The sequence below is a fragment of the Xenopus tropicalis genome, chromosome 10 (genome assembly GCF_000004195.4).
Source record: "Xenopus tropicalis strain Nigerian chromosome 10, UCB_Xtro_10.0, whole genome shotgun sequence".
Taxonomy (NCBI): Eukaryota; Metazoa; Chordata; class Amphibia; order Anura; family Pipidae; genus Xenopus; species Xenopus tropicalis.
The window spans coordinates 35,485,339-35,498,369 of NC_030686.2; positions in this window are offsets into that span (position 1 = coordinate 35,485,339).

The following is a 13,031-nucleotide window of genomic DNA, read 5'->3' on the forward strand; positions in this document are numbered from 1 at the left end:
AGCCTGAATGCCAGTTAGGGGGAGATTTGGGGTGAGTGCTTATTTGTGCCCTGGGTACCCCTGGAACTATGGCAGGGTGACTGTTACCCCAATGTTTCTATATATCTGTAACCTTGTTATGAGCTAAGGGGGCCAGCCTGAAGGCCAGTTAGGGGGAGATTTGGGGTGAGTGCTTATTTGTGCCCTGGGTACCCCTGGAACTATAGCAGGGTGACTGTTACCCCAATGTTTCTATATATCTGTAACCTTGTTATGGGCTAAGGGGGCCCAGACTGAAGGCCAGTTAGTGGGAGATTTGGGGTGAGTGCTTATTTGTGCCCTGGGTACCCCTGGAACTATAGCAGGGTGACTGTTACCCCAATGTTTCTATATATCTGTAACCTTGGGGTGAGGAAAGATTCCATAACTGGGGGGGTGGCAAATGTTAGGCTCACCTTAGGGATTGTAAACACTTACCTCGGGGTCCCCAAAGTTTTTTTTACCTGTGAGCCACATTCAGATGTAAAAAAAGTTAGGGAGAAACACAGGCATGAAAAAAGTTCCAAATAAGGGCTATGATTGGCTATTTGGTAGCTCCTATGTGGATTGGCAGCCTAGAGGAGGAGGCTCTGTTTGGCAGTACAAATGGTTTTTATGCAACCAAAACTTGCCTCCAAGCCATTAATTAAAAATAATCACCTGCTTTGAGGCCATTGGAAGCAACATCCAAGGCAGGATCACTGACTTACCTGATACCCCAGGCCAGTGCTTCTGTTAACAAAAAACTGCACTGGCCTGGGGTCCAGTCATGCCATGAAATATACACAAAGTTACATATAAAGTTATGTTAAACTTACACAATTTATATAACTTCCCCAAAAAATGCCCTGACTTACCTACATAATGTACATAGAATCTTATGTAACTTGCGTATCAAGCAAAGACTGCCCCCAATGAACTGACTGACTTAGCACTTTAACTCTTTATATGAACAAGTGTGTATTAGGAATTATTTACTGAATGATATGAGCTTTCTCCTACATGAACTTTCCAGCAGTGGAGTGACTGGTTATTGGGCCCCCTATAGGTATACATAACTTTAGTATCAAGTAATTAGGCTAATGCCACACGAGGCGTAATGCGGATATTTTAGGCAAGCGTAAAATCGCTTGCTAAAAAAATTCTGCCCTACGCCTCCTACATGTGCCTGCACCCGAATAAATGAGATACGCTCGGTGCAGGCACATGTAGCCGATATATGCATGAAAACGAGAGATAATGCAAAGTCTCTCGTTTTCATGCGTATATCGGCTACATGTGCCTGCACCGAGTGCTTTTACGCTTGCCGAAAATATGCGCCCTACGCCTTGCGTGGCATTAGCCTTAGAAGGCAGAGTAGCATGATGGGGCAGGTAGGTGGGTAGAGTTAAACTTAGGTCAAACTCCACTGACACCCAATGAACTTACTGACATCAGCACATAATTCATTATTTTTACTATTTATACGGCTTACTACTGACTTATTATTGGACTGCATAGTAATATTCCTGGCCTGGGCCTTGGGGGAGGGGGCACTTGTGTCAAAACCATTTTGATGCCAGTCATTACTAAAGCTACATTTATTTGCAATATTAATTATACCTAATGCTTTTCTTTTTACTTTATATTTACTTATAGGCTTTTTTTATGTTTTTGAGTTTGTGAATTCGAGAGTTTTTTTCTAATATGAATAAACTGTCATTTTAAAATAAATCGAATGCTTGCGTATTTATTAATACAATAAACTCATTCGAATAAAAAAAATAAATACCTTGAATTTTCGAGTATACAAACTCAAATAAAATTCGAAAAACTGGGATCTCTAATTGACAATATGGCTTGACTTTGCCTAGGACAACTCCCATTGACTTTTACATGAACTGGCAATCTTTCTCTTCCTATTTGAGTTTTTGAACCATAACTCATATTTTAGCGCAAAAACACTCGAATAGTGAAAAAATACAATGAAAAAATCACCCCCTTAAGGTGGCCATACACGCACCGATATTATCGTACAAAACCTCGTTTCGTACGATAATCGGTGCGTGTATGGCGTGTCGGCAAGTCGATCGATATCGCAGGAAGCTGCTGATATCGGACGACTCGCCGATCGGACCAGTTTGAAAATTTTGATCGGGCGCCATAGAAGGCGCTTGACCAAAATTCTCCCTTCAGAGCTGAATTGGCAGAAGGAGGTAGAAATCCTATTGTTTCTACCTCCTTACCTGCCGATTCAGCCCTGAATGGTGTGTGGCGGATCTTGCGATGTTTCGTGCGACCAATGGTCGTACGAAACATCGTCAGATCGCCACGTGTATGACCACCTTTAGTCTTGGTCTTGCTGTGGCTGCAAATACTAAGGCTTCTTATCTTGCTGCTGTCTGGTTGACTTATTTTTGTGAAAATATGGGCTGCACTATGTCAGTTGTCGTTGCTGTTAGTGTGGGTTTGAAGGCCCCTGATTTACTCTCCCTTTAAAATGTTCTTGAGAAACTTTTGTTTCATTATCTGCTTGTCTGTGCAGTGATTGATTTATAAAGCGTCCAGCAGAGAAAGGAAAAGTGAGCTCCTATCAAAGCTGTAAATGGAGAGATAACCTCTCCTATCAGTTTTCTGTGCATAACGTACGCCCAAAAGGTTTCACACATTAACCTGTGTTTTAGCCTGTATGACCCTAAAGCTGGCCATACACGGGCTGGCTATGGGTGGGCGATATCGGGTAGCAAGTATCTAAAAAAAATAATAATCCGGCCCGTGTATGGGGACCGTGTATGGGGACCTTTAGTCTGTATTTGGGCATATTTATAAATTGTAACTCGCATATCATTGTGAACCACTGTGGTCTGTGTATACAGTATAGTGTCAACACACATGCAGCACTTTACAGAGTTTAAACAACACTGACATCAGGGACATCAGTCCCTGCCCATGAAAATAGTGTAACCAGGAATGCGGAGTGGATTGTGGGGGGTGTGAATGAAACCAGTGGGCATGGCCTAATGTTTTGCCGCAGCGTGATGCACATGCCGCCATTTTAAATAGTGTCCCTGGATTTCACTTTGGATTTCTGGTAACCTTAACATAAAATAACCCAGTTTTATAGATATGTTTAACATTTGGTCCAAACGTGGTAGAACAATATGTTAATGGTACCCACAGCAAATTCATTTTAGAGCTCACAAAACTTATAGAAAGTTGACCTTGAAATTGCTTATTCATAGGGCCTTGCCAACCCTGGTTTTCATCAATGCCCTTTTGGGGCCCCGTAACTTCCTGCGGCTGCATTGACCGGGATCCTACACACAGCCAAGGTTAAACAAAATATGCAGTACAGGTATAGAACCCTTTATCCAGAATGCTTCGGACCTGGGGTTTTCTGGATAAGGGGTCTTTGTGTAATTTGGATCTCCTACTTTAAGTCTGCTAAAAAATATTTAAATAGTAATTAAACCCAGTAGGGTTGTTTTGGCTCCAATAAGGATTAATTATATTTTAGCTGGGATCAAGTATAAGGTACTGTTTTATTATTACAGAGAAAAAGGAAATCAGTTTTAAAAATGTGAATTATTTGATTAAAATGGAGTTTTTGGGAGATGGCCTTTCCGTAATTCGGAACTTTCTGGATAATGGGTTCCCGGATAAGGGGTTCGATACCTGTACCAAAGGGATCAGGCAAAGGCAAGGCCTTTACATCCCAGAGCCCCAATCCCCTGCAGGGTTTGCTTTCTCTATGGTTAATTGAACTGAAAGACACCTACTTTATACCAGAGATGTTCATACTGCAAGCCATTCAAATAAAACCACAGATGCTCCTGAATTTTTCAGAAGTCACTTGGGTTGGGAAGGAGTTGGGGGCATGGTCATGGTGCAGCTGGGCGAGGCATAAAACCTCCCATTGCAATCTTTGTAAAACGCTCCTAGATATGATGTAAACCTTATATAAAGTACTTGTTACGGGCTCCACCCTCTTACCCAGAATTCTGTTTGTGTGTGTGTCACAAGGTATCACTGAATTAGTAAAGGGAAACACACCAATATATAAGAAACCTCTTATATCAACAAATTATCCATGATTTTGTTTGTGTGTGTCACCTAGATATGAGCAACATCTCATATAATGGCCCTTGTTATAGGCTTCACCCACTAATCCATCATTGTATCTGTGTGTCACATGGTGTAACTGAATCTGTGAGGTGAAATACCCCTAGATATGAGCAACATCTCATATAATGCCCTTGTTACAGGCTTCACCTACTAATCCATTATTGTATCTGTGTGTCACATGGTGTAACTCAGTGCTGTCCAACTTCTACGGTGCCGAGGGCCGGAATTTCTCTAGCATACATGGTGGAGGGCCGCTAATTGAAGCCAGTTTTGACCACTCCCCTTTTTGAAACCACACCCACTTCAAACCACACCTATTTTATCACAATGGTGGTAGCACAGCAAAATCCCAAATGCTTGGTCCTTACTGTGGGGATATCAACTGTCATTCATATGTGAAAGAATTATGTCATATTAAGATATACCCTTAAATTCCATATGCCTCCTCCTCCCCTGTGGATAGCAGAGCAACCCCCAGTACATAATTACACACCTTAGGGACCATTTAATGGCTATTTCCAACTGCTAACAAACTCCCACAACAAACCCCTGCCAGGTTCACCTCCCACAAGCAGCATAGGGCAAGCAGAGTATGGCACACACAGGCAGCACTCTGCCTGTCCTATGCTGTCTGTGTGTGCCATGCTCTGCCTTCCCTATGCTGCCTCTGTGTGCCATACTCTGCCTGCCCTACCCTGCCTGTGTGTGCCATACTCTGCCTGCCCTACCCTGACTGTGTGTGCCATACTCTGCCTGCCCTACCCTGACTGTGTGTGCCATACTCTGCCTGCCCTACCCTGACTGTGTGTGCCATACTCTGCCTGCCCTACCCTTCCTGTGTGTGCCATACCCTCCCTGACCTATGCTGCCTGTGTGTGCCATACTCTACCTGCCCTATGCTGGCTGTATGTGCCATACTCTGCCTACAGTACCTATGTCTGAGGTGTGAAGAAGTGAACAATGGGAGTGATTACAGCCTGAGGTGTGAACACTGCAGGGGGTGGACAATACAGAGATTAAAAGGTGTGAAAAACACAGGGGATTACATTTTTAAACAATACAGAGGGACTACAGCCTGAATCTGAGGTGAGAACCATGCAGGGGGCCAGTTAATCTCAGTACTGATACCATTTAATGCTTGCTCAAAGGTAAGCCATCAAAGCAGCCAGACAGGTGGGGGGCCACACAGAGGGGGGTCGCGGGCCGCCAGTTGGACAGCACTGGTGTAACTGAATCTGTGAGGTGAAATACCCCTAGATATGAGCAACATCTCATATAATGCCCTTGTTACAGGCTTCACCCACTAATTCATCATTGTATTTGTGTGTCACATGGTGTAACTGAATCTGTGAGGTAAAATACCCCTAGATATGAGCAACATATCATATAATGCCCTTGTTACAGGCTTCACCCACTAATTCATCATTGTATTTGTGTGTCACATGGTGTAACTGAATCTGTGAGGTGAAATACCCCTAGATATGAGCAACATCTCATATAATGCCCTTGTTACAGGCTTCACCCACTAATTCATCATTGTATTTGTGTGTCACATGGTGTAACTGAATCTGTGAGGTAAAATACCCCTAGATATGAGCAACATATCATATAATGCCCTTGTTATAGGCTTCACCTACTAATCCATTATTGTATCTGTGTGTCACATGGTGTAACTGAATCTGTGAGGTGAAATACCCCTAGATATGAGCAACATCTCAAGCTGTGGTACTTGTTTCCCACACAAACAAATTTTAGCACAAGATTAAAAGTAACTGCTAAAGTATTTTCCATGTAAGGCACATAACAATATGAGTACCACTGAATTTAACCCCAGATTTCTGGACGGCTACATTTGGGCACTGTTACCCTTATTTTGTTATCTAATTCAAAACTATTGGCAATGTCAGACCCTTTTATTGTTTGTTTTCGTTTTATAGCCGTAAACCTTAACTAACAAATATCTGCTGCCAATGAAATGGAAATTGCCTGTTCCTTCAGATGGATCCCTTATTCCCCTTTCCGTACAAAGTGAGGTCGAGCACAGGCTAAATAATGAATGAGCCCGATCCCCACTGGTACATCCCTGGCTGAAACATCCTTGTCTTGTTTGTCTGAGAAGTAAAATACAAAAACAAGAAGGAATATGGGATATATGGTTCCTTCTAATTAGCAGTATGTGGCACGTTGAGGTCCTGGAGCCTTAGAACTCTTGTTAGACTACAACTCCCAGCATCCCCTGAGAGTCATTGCCTACCTGTGGAATCTGGGAGTTTGTAAATGACATCAGTTAGTGCCAGATATGACATTTTGCTTACAGTGAGGTTCTGTAGTGAGGAGAGAATGTGGTCAGTGGCAGAGCTTGGCTCATATCAGGCAGAACTCGGGGAGCTAAAGTTCTTTGGCTTAGGATTCCCACACCAGTAGCTCAGGCAGATGAAAGAGCCAAGTGCTGCAAGGCAAGGGGGAAGCTTTGAAATCACAGCATAGAGAGAGGTAAAGAAGATGAAATAGAATGAGAGGTACAGAGCAGGAGGGGAAGGACTAACAGAGGAGGAAGAACTCACTTGGATTCTGATAGCTGCACTTTATTTTTCTTAGTTTTTCTGGTGCTTTAGAGCAGACCATCATATGCAATTCTAATTACTGCCTTGTAATTTCTGCTTCTAAATATCTCTATTTCACAGTTTAAATCTACCTTCCATCTATACTTTTCTCTTCTTTCCCTATTGATAACATTAGCATGATGCATTATCAGCCAGCTCAATAAAATACTGGCCAAATTTGCTCAATATATTCTAATTGGACCAGTGTGGTTAGTGGAGTACCGCAGGGGTCAGTCCTTTGCTTTTTAACTTGTTTATTAATGACTTGGAGGGGGGCATAGAGAGTACTGTTTCTATTTTTGCTGACGACTAGTGATGAGAGAATCTGTTCCGATTCGCTTCGCCGAAAAATTCGTGAATCTTTCAAAAGATCCGCAAAACAGCGAAAATGTTGTGCGGCAAAAAAAAAAAATTGCCGCCCGCAGTTATTATTTCATTGCGCTGCTCCCCAATTTTTGGCGAATTTTTCTGTGGCAAATTTTTTCGTCTGTTTGCGAAACAATTCGCCAATGGCAAAACACGGAAATTCGCCGCGAATCCATCCCTGGCTAAACATTTCACCCATCACTACTGACGACACTAAATTGTGCAAAACTATAAGTTCCATGCAGGATGCTGCCACTTTGCAGAGCGATTTGACTAAATTGGAAAACTGGGCAGCAAACTGGAAAATGAGGTTCAATGTTAAAAAGTGCAAAGTTATGTGCTTTGGTAGAAATAATATAGATGTGAGTTATACACTAGAGTGTTGGGGGGATCCCTAATTGAGAAGGATCTGGGGATTTTTGTAGATAACAAGTTGTCTAATTCCAGGCAGTGTCATTCTGTGGCTACTAAAGCAAATAAAGTGCTGTCTTGTATAAAAAAAGGGCATTGACTCAAGGGACGAGAACATAATTTTGCCTCTTTATAGGTCCCTGGTAAGGCCTCACCTTGAGTATGGGGGGCAGTTTTGGGCTCCAGTCCTTAAGAAGGATATTAATAACCCGGAGAGTGTGCAGAGACTGCAACTAAACTGGTAAAAGGAACTTCCATTTGAAGCAGCGCAGGGGGTTCCTCACGGTGAGGGCAGTGAGGTTGGGAAATGCCCTTCCTAGTGATGTGGTAATGGCAGATTCTGTTAGTGCCTATAAGAGGGGCCTGGATGAGTTCTTGAACAATCAGAATATCCAAGGCTATTGTGATACTAATATCTACAGTTAGTATCAATGTTGGTATGTATAGATTTAATATGTAAGTGTATAGATAAGTCAGAATAAATCTATATGTGCACTGGGGTTCACTTGATAGGGTTGAACTTGATGGACGTTGGTCTTTTTTCAACCTAACTTAACTATGTAAGTATGTTGCTAATAAATCACCACTAGATAGTGCCTAATGATTTCAACCGTGACAGTTTTCCACGGATGATAAAATGCCAGTGCAGTTTCCAAGAGAGGGACTCACCTGCTAAAATAATAGTCATTGCCACAAATGTGCAGACTGAACTTTTAGAGAAACTTTAAGGTGAAACATGTCACCAGATCCATTAAGGGCTCTGGCACACGGGGAGATTAGTCGCCTGCGACAAATCTCCCTTGTCACAGGTGACTAATCTCCCCGAGTTGCCATGACCCGCCATCCCACCGGCGAACATGTAAGTCGCTGGCGGGATGGCACACGCGGCGGCGCGATTTCCCGAAATCGCCGAAAAAGACTCATGGAGTTTTGTCACGGGCGACTAATTTCCCCGTGTGCCAGAGCCCTAAAACTTCTCAGTTTCTTTTCATGCAGTTTAGTATCAGAGCAAACCAAACAGCGCAATGTGCTTTCTACACGAGCCTCATGAGTCACATTACCCTTTATTTATTCCAGATAATTATACATTTTCATAAAAAGGGCTCTTATCTAAACTGATGTTATTTCACCCAAATGTACTTCTCCGCATAAACATGAGTCTTTTATCAACTATGTTGCAGTACTGGGAAATCTGACCTCATTTAAGATAAACTTACAAAGCAAATGTAGAGATTCCAGTTCTAATTTGAAGAAAGAAAAAGACATTTGTCCCATGACCTTGGCTAGTCACATCAATAACATAAAGGTCACAGCCTCTCCTTGTTCAATAAGGATATATAGTGGGGCAGTCCATTGCTATCTGATAAAGGGACAAACATGTTAGAAATACAAAGACAGTAGCATAATAACCTTAACTGGACCTTTGTACCCACCTATTGTTTTTCTATTAATTGGTTTCTAATTCTCTTAATAGGAAGGAAATGGGAAACCAGAGCAACAGAAATACAGCTGGAAGCTGGTGACTTAAACCATTAAAAGGATTTATAATCTCCTAGTGGCCAATTACTAAGGATAAGGGCACACAAGGTGGACAATTTATACACAAATCTTCTAATTGTCCCTGCACATGAAAGCATTGAATCCGCCCAGGCGAAGGCACACCCTGCCAAAATACTCTAGAGCAGGGATCCCCAACCAGTGGCTCGGGGGCATCAGGTTACTCACCAACCCCTTGGATGTTGCTCTCAGTGCCCCCAAACCAGGTAGTTATTTTGAATTCCTGACTTGGGGGCAAGTTTTGGTTGAATAAAAACAAGATTTCCTACCAAATAAAGCCCCTGTAAGCTGATAGTGTGCATAGAGGCTGCCTAATAGCCAATCTTAGCCCTTATTTGGCACCTCCATGAACTTTTATGATGCTTGTGTTGCTCTCCAAGTCTTTTTTACATTGGACTGTGGCTCACAAATAAGAAAGGCTGGGGATGCCTGGTCTAGAGTGAAAAAACCACGGGCCAGATGGTAATTACAGGGATCCTTTTCAGCACTCCCAGCACATTTGAAAGGAGAACTATTTAGGGGACATGCCTACATGCTACCTCCAAGTTCCTCAAGAATAAACCAATGATGAACACAAGCAGGACTGTATTTATGGGGCAATCACAGTCCATTTTGGGGCACAGCTCAGACTGCAAAAAGTGTGGGCAACTGCTGTGTGTTTCACATTGGATCATTTAATTACCCCCACTGTCAGATGGTTCCCACTTATATTATCATTCACGTCAGCTGGGCTTTATTAACAAGTGCAAGATCTTTTAAAGATTTTTAAAGCAGAGGGGCTGATTCTCGGTAAGCGTTTTGCTGCTTGTCAGGAACCAGCCCCATGTGGCATAGGCCTTAAGGCAAGGTCACACACGGCTGACTGTCAGACTGTGGATAAGTGCAGGCCGACAATCCGCCCGTATGTTAAAAAATCCTTCTAGTTGTGCCTGCACTGGGAAGCACTGAATCCGAAGCATTAGGCTAATGCCACATGAAGCGCATGGCTCATATTTTCGGCAAGCTGAAATACGCTTGCCAAGAATAAGCTCCATATGCTTAAAACTCCCCCCTACCTGTGCCTGCACCCAAATGAATTGAATATGCACGGATGCAGGCACATGTAGCCAATATCTGCATAAAACCCGAGAAAATGCAAAGTCTTTTATGCGGATATCGGCTACATGTGCCTGCTCCCGAGTGTATTCAATTCATTGGGGTGCAGGCACAGGTAGGGGGGAGTTTCAAGTGTATAGAGCATATTCTCAGCTAGCGGTTTTCGGCTTGCCAAAAATATGCGCCATACGCTACGTGTGGCATTAGCCTTAAGTGTATGGGTGGATTGTCAGCCTGTGTGTATTCACAGGCTGACAATTGGCCGTGTGTGACCTTGCCCTTGAGCTTGCCATACACCAGGGCCAGAACAAGGGGTAGAGAGAAGAGGCACGTGCCAAAAGCACAACGCATGGGGGGGCCTAGGTACATACCTCTTCTGCCTGGTTACCGCGAGGTCCAGCCATCTGTCCACCGGAGCAGTAAGAGATGTAGATATAGTGATTTGTGGGGGAGAAATTGCCTTGGGATGTATACAGTATATGACAATTACTTAGAATTATCATGCAAAAAAAAGGTTTTGAGGTGGAGTTCCCCTTTAATCTAGCTGTTAGGTGTTGAAGACATTAAAACAAAAGTGTAGCTAAGGCTGAGGAAATACAATCTAAACTTTTAAAATTTAAACATTGAAATATGAACCTCTGATGTTAGAGTAATTGCTTAGATTGTATACTCTATACTCTTTGTATATCTGTATGTTTAATGTATACTCCCATTTATTGTACAGCACTGCGGAATATGTGATAATAATACATTAGGATTAAAGCCTGAGTGGCAAATTTGCTGCGAGTATAAAAAAATGGGTAATTTTGTTTTTACGGTAAAATACAAATTTGGGAGGGTGTTGTGTTTCTGATTTATAATAAGCCTGCATGTAAATGGAGCTTCACTTATTCTTTCCATTAGATAAAAGTGATGATTCATTTTGTTTCCTAACAATCATGTCCAAGAGAGACTGCAAGGCTTTTCCAATTAGCTAATTAAAAGAGAAATGTAATAAAACAGCACTTTAATGAACTTACCCCCACCCTAAACAGCTTTGTCTGTAAATTCCTGTCAGCAGCGATTGAGTTCCACTATTAACTTGACTAATAATGTGGTATAATCAACAAATTTACAGAGTGGTTATTACAAGCACCATAAAAGGCAACAATACCCTAAATTTGCCCTGCTGAATTGTGCTTAGTACAGGGGAATCCCTATGCTGCCATAGTTTCATGGTATCTCTCTGTACAGGCTATGAGCAAACTTAGGGGGCTGTTCCTGCTGAATTGTGCTTAGTACAGGGGAATCCCTATGCTGCCATAGTTTCATGGTATCTCTCTGTACAGGCTATGAGCAAACTTAGGGGGCTATTCCTGCTGAATTGTGCTTAGTACAGGGGAATCCCTATGCTGCCATAGTTTCATGGTATCTCTCTGTACAGGCTATGAGCAAACTTAGGAGGCTGTTCCTGCTGAATTGTGCTTAGTACAGGGGAATCCCTATGCTGCCATAGTTTTATGTTATCTCTCCTTACAGGCTATAAGCAAACTTAGGAGGCTGTTCCTGCTGAATTGTGCTTAGTACAGGGAATACCTATGCTGCCATAGTTTTATGGTATCTCTCTGTACAGGCTATAAGCAAACTTAGGAGGCTGTTCCTGCTGAATTGTGCTTAGTACAGGGGAATCCATATGCTGCCATAGTTTTATGGTATCTCTCTGTACAGGCTATAAGCAAACTTAGGAGGCTGTTCCTGCTGAATTGTGCTTAGTACAGGGGAATCCCTATGCTGCCATAGTTTTATGGTATCTCTCTGTACAGGCTAAGAGCAAACATAGGGGCTGTTCCTGCTGAATTGTGCTTAGTAATTGTGCAATTATGGCCACTTCACCAATATGGGTGCTTATTGCACCAGTGCAGTTACATCTGACACCAAAGAAGTGCTTAGTTTGATCAGGCCACTGCAAAAAAGAAAGCAATGATCTGATTGATTGCTAGAGCACCAGTGTTAATAAATCAGTAGCTATACCAACTAACTGATCCAGAACACCTTCACAGATGGACAAAGCAAAAGGGGAATCATCTTACATTCCAGAACTAATATTCCAGTGAGATGTGTGCTAGCCAAAGTGGCATACAGATATCCCTAAGAGGGATCACCTCATTATCTGTAACCAGATCCACCTCAGGCTGGGATATAGTGGGTCCAACCACTTCTGAAGAGGCTTTACTACACCCCACATCAGATGATATGGTCCCAGCACCCCTAGGGGCTGACTGACTAAATGCAGCTGATTGCTGCGCTGACTGCTCCAGAGGAACTTCTTTATCCATTCTCTTGTACTCCTCCTCCATTATAGATCCCCAAGAATCATCCTCATTTGAATCATCCCCCTTGGAGTCATCCCCTTCGATCTGCAACTGGGCATAACGATTGGATGTCTCCGGGAAGGTCATGACTCCGGAGGACTTCTTCCTTGAGGACTTAACAAACTGCCAGCCCCCTTCCTCAGGAGAGTGAGCATCTACCTGCTCACTGCTTTGTTTATTCTTTTTTTTCTTTTTGGGTGGGTGTTCCTGCAAGGGGGGTGCAGGGCTCAGGCTAATTTCCTGAGATTGTTGGGGGGACTGCCCTTGAAATACCTGGTTGTTGCTTGGGATCATGGGCATTTGGGGGGGGGGGTTTACAGCCTCTGAAAGACCTTTTTTAGCCTGTGATGGGTCCGCTTGTGGTGATGACCTCTGACCATTGGAGCTCCCTTCTGACTTTGTGCCTTCCTGCCCTTCCTGCTCTGATCTCCCACTGGGACTTCCCGCTGGGTCTGATTGGCCTTTGGAACCTCTGGTTTCTGCCTAAGCTCATCCCTGCACTGCTGCTCTACCTCCTGAACTGCCT